The sequence below is a fragment of the Nicotiana tomentosiformis genome, chromosome 6 (genome assembly GCF_000390325.3).
Source record: "Nicotiana tomentosiformis chromosome 6, ASM39032v3, whole genome shotgun sequence".
NCBI lineage: Eukaryota > Viridiplantae > Streptophyta > Magnoliopsida > Solanales > Solanaceae > Nicotiana > Nicotiana tomentosiformis.
Window position 1 is genome coordinate 134175989 of NC_090817.1, and position 4843 is coordinate 134180831.

Here is a 4843-nt window from a genome sequence, read left to right on the forward strand (position 1 = left end):
AAGCGAAGGGAGTATGCACTTTCAGTTGTCTGTTGCGGTTAGATTATTAAGTATCAAATCATATACCAATATTTCTCAAGCGGGAATGGATTCTTTCATTGGCCTTATGAGTGAACTAGTTGACCCAACTTTCAACATACCTGAAGATTTCTATCAGGCTAAAAGATTGGTTTCTAAGTTAGGACTCTTATCTATGAGAATCGATTGTTGTGAAGATGGTTGCATGTTGTATTATAAGGGTGATGCAGATTTAGAAAGTTGTAGATTTTATGAAAAACCTCATTTTAAGCGGCTTTCCAGCGGGAAGAAGGCTGCTGTGAAGTGCGTTATGATCGTTATCATAGGATGATCATCAGGCCTGAGGGCAATGGGTAAGATTTATTTATTACTTCTTTATTTTTTCTGATTTATAATAGCTACTCTTGTTTATTTAATGTAATTGCTATGTTGCAGGTTCATTCCTAATCATCAGGTTACAAAGATAATCACTGATATTCTTGGCGGGTTGTATAATGCACCCTATCCGACTTGGAGTGACTTTACAGAGGATCTCGTGCAACAAATGTTCAACCAATTTAAGGTTTTAATACAATTCTTATCTATTTAAGCATTATATTAACAATATTTTCATCTAACGTTAGATATTTTATTTTCAGACTAAGTGTGCCTGGGAGGACCGGTATAACCGTGAAATTTTGCAAATTGGGAGTACAAATGCCGTAAGAGACTCTCTGATTCCTTCTGCTCCGCTCGAAAGGTTAACAAGAAGCTTCATGGGTTCTACCGAATTCGAGAAGATTCCTTCTGATTCCTTCTGCTCCGCTCCGAGATATTCGAGAAGCTGAGTGAACTAGGAAAGAAGGCCCGAGCATCTGAGAAGGGTGGCTCCTTGCACTGTATGGGTTCAAGGAGCATGGGGGATACGAGGAGACAACTGGTAATTCCTTAAAATATTTCGGTCTATTTTTATCAAACTATATTTATATATGTTAATTTCGTTAACACGTTTTATTATATTTGTAGGAAAAAAGATATGGGAGGAAGATGAGTCATGATGAGTTCTTCATGGAGACTCACATTTGGAAGAAGAAGGCACCGACAGATCTAACTAGATAGGTCGAGGACCGGGCAGAGACTACACATGTAATTTTCATAACTACTATAAATGTTTATAATAATATATAGTTAGTAATTTTCTATCTTCTAAATAAAGGGTCTCTACAAGATTAATGTGGAGGAGTACACTCAGAGCTTGCCACCGAATGAGAAAGGCGAGCGAACGCCCATTTCACACGAAGAAGCGCAGAGGATATGGTTGGATGTTATCGGTGGTCCTAAAAAGGGGATATCATATGGCTTTCCAGATAAATCATTTCGGCGCTACAGGGCTGGATTGCAAGGTATAGGGACTTCCTCCCAAGGCGAGGCAATTGATAGGTCGACTATATCGTCTATGGAACAGACGATCGCAAAACTGACAGCGGAGCTTGAAAAGACAAAGGCTAGAGAAAAAAGTAGAGATGAACAATTTGGTACCCTTCAAGTTCAGCTAGAAAGGAGGGACGAACAATTTAATCTCCTTCAAGTCAGCTGGCCAATCTTCTTGCTAGTGGTGCTTTCCCCATTCCCCGGTCTCATGAGCCTTCCCCATGTGCCGACGATGAAGGTTCTAGGAGTCTGTCACGACCCAAACTAACCCCTGTCGTGATGGCGCCTATCGTGGAACTAGGCAAGCCAACTCATTTCCAAAACAAACCGATATTTTTATTTCAAAGATAATTTTAATGCTATTTAACATAAAAATCTTCGTAAAGGAGTTCAATTCAAAACACAAATGCGGAAAAGAAAAGTCCGACATCGGGGTGTCACTAGTCATGAGCATCTACTACAATATGTCTAACAATATCAAGACTAACTTAGCCGGGAAAATAGCTAAATACAACTAAAGGAAGATAAGAGGGAGAAGAGCAGGGCTACGATTGCCAGGCAACTACCTTGCTATTCCCGAAAAAAAAACCTGCAACCAGAATAGTCAATAGCCGCTACCGTGTCCAAATATGCCTGAATCTGCACACAATGTGTAAGGAGTAACGTGAGTACACCAACTCAATAAGTAACAACAATAAATAAAGACTGAGCAGTAGTGACGAGCAATAAGCATATAAAGTTCATATCATGAAATCTCAGTAAAATACAACATGCAAAATCAATGTTTGAATCAAATCATCTCTTTTAAACCCAGTTCCAGTAAAATCATTTAAAGATATTTTTCAACAGTTTTCAAACAGACGCTCAATGCAAAGGTGAGTAAAAATGATGAAATCATAAATAGCCCCTCGGGCAAACCTCACAGTCACTCGTGCCACTCGGGCATACCTCACAATCACTCTTGCCACTCGGGCATACCTCACAATCACTCTTACCACTCGGGCATACCTCACAATCACTCATGCCTCCCAATCACTTAGCACTCGGCACTCGCACTCAGTAGGTACATGCGCTCACTGGGGGTGTGTACAGACTCCGGAGGGTCTCCTTCAGCCCAAGCGCTATATCAAGCCAAATCATGGCATAAATCACTCAGGCCCTCAGCCTATATCAAACATGCTGCGGCGTGCAGCCCGATCCCATAATTATCCGAACATGCTGGGCGTGCAGCCAGATCCCATAATTACCCGAACATGTTGCGGCGTGCAGCCCGATCCCATATTTATCCTCACAAATCAGGCCCTCAGCCTCACTCAGTCATAGACCTCTCAAGCCACTCGGGCATTTCAGTAAAAACAGGGCATTCAACCCAAAACAACATTTATATGCATCAAAATAGAGTAATAAAACTGAGTTATACAGTAAATAAGTATAACCATGACTGAGTATAAATTTTCAATCAAAAACAGTGAGAGGATAGTAAGAAAAGGCCCCTAAGGGTCCAAACAGCACTGGCACAAGGCCCAAACATGGCATTAAGCCCAATTTATAAAAACTCTTTCTAAAACATATAACTATCATATAATTTCAACAAAATATGCAACTTTACAGTTACTACGGGACGGACCAAGTCACAATCCCCAACAGTGCACGCCCACACGCCTGTCACCTAGCATGTGCGTCACCTCAAAATAGTATAATGATACGAAATCCGGGGTTTCATACACTCAGGACTAGATTTACAATCGTTACTTATCTCAAACCGGTCAGATCTCTACCCATAAATGCTCTTGCCTCTCGACTCGGCCTCCAAATGCTCCGAATCTATTCACAATCAGTACAATACTATTAATATACACTAATGGAATGAATTCCACAAGAAAAACTATCAAATTAGCCCAAAACCCGAAACTGGCTCAAACCCGGCCCCCGGGCCCACATCTCGAAATACGATAAAATTTACAAAACTAGGAAATCCATTCACTCATGAGTCCAACCATACCAAATTTGTCAAAATCTGACTTCGAATCGACATTCAACTCTCAAAACCCATTTTATGAAGTTTCTATTATTTTTCCCAATTTTCCACCCCAAAGTACTAATTAAATAATGAAATGAGTGATATATTCATGTACATTAACCAAATCCAACTTAGAATCACTTACCCCGATGAATTTCTTGAAAACCCTCGAAAAATCACCACAAATCGAGCTCCCTAGGTCCAAAATGTGAAATAATGCCCTAAACCCCATTTACATAGTGCACTCTCTGATCTCCACTACGCTGACCGCGAAAATCCAGGCACGGCCGCGAAAAAGTAGCGTTGTCCGTGCTTCTGGTGGTTGTAGTGATAGGCTTTAGTATTTTGGCCATAACTTTCTCTGCAGATATCCAAATGCTGACTTCTTTAGCTTTCTGGAAACTAGACACGAAGGGCTACAAATTTCATTTTTAAATCATCTCAAACTTCCTTGTAGATCAATAGATATAGGCTTCCGAAGTCGGACCAGCGAATTTGCAGATCTGCCCTGGAACGCCCCCACGACCAAATTTACGCGGTCCGCGCCCCCTCCTCCGCCCTCAGCGGAATTTTGCCGCCCTCAGCGGAATAGTTTCCGCCCTCAACGAAATGTTAAGCACCAGAACCATGCCTCAGTTCCGGTACTGCCCAGACTCGCTCAAAACTCACCCGAAACACACTCGAGACCCCTAGGACCTCAACCAAACATACCAACCAATCTTAAAACACCTTACGAACTTAGTCGAACCTTCGAATTACTCAAAACAACATCAAAACACCAAATTACCCTCGGATTCAAGCCTAAGAACTTTTAAATTTCCAAATTCTGCATCTGATGTCGAAACCAACCAAACCACGTCCGAATGACCTCAAATTTTGCACACACGTCACAAATGACACTACGAACCTACTCCAACTTCCAGAATTCCATTCTGACCCCGATATAAAATTTTCCACTGCTGACCGAAATTGCCGAAATTCCAACTTTCGCCAATTCAAGCCTAATTCCACTACGGACCTCCAAATCACATTTCGGACGCGCTCTTAACTCCAAAATCACCTAAAGAAGCTAATGGAACCATCAGAATTCCAATCCGAGGTCAAATGCTAAAAAGTCAAACTTGGTCAACTCTCCAAATTTTAAGCTTCAACAATGAAATTCTTTCTTCCAATTCTATTCTGAAATACCTGCAAACCAAAACTGATGATTCACACAAGTCAAAGTACATCATACAGAGCTACTCATTCCCTCAAACAACCGAGCGAAGTGCAAATGTTCAAAATGACCGGTTGGGTCGTTACATCCTCCCCCACTTAAACATACGTTCGTCCTCGAACGTGCCCAGAGTTGTTCCAAAAGCCATCAAATCGCTGTGTAGATTTCCCATGCACATA

At 41.4% G+C, this 4843-nt stretch overlaps 1 long non-coding RNA gene across 1 annotated transcript; it reads left to right on the forward strand.

Annotated features, from left to right (window-relative positions):
- The first annotated feature begins 824 nt into the window (after positions 1-824).
- Positions 825-1491, forward strand: LOC108948918 (uncharacterized). Its single transcript, XR_001973701.3, has 3 exons — positions 825-937; positions 1024-1143; positions 1214-1491. It is a non-coding gene; the product is annotated as an uncharacterized lncRNA (long non-coding RNA).
- The last annotated feature ends 3352 nt before the right edge of the window (positions 1492-4843 follow it).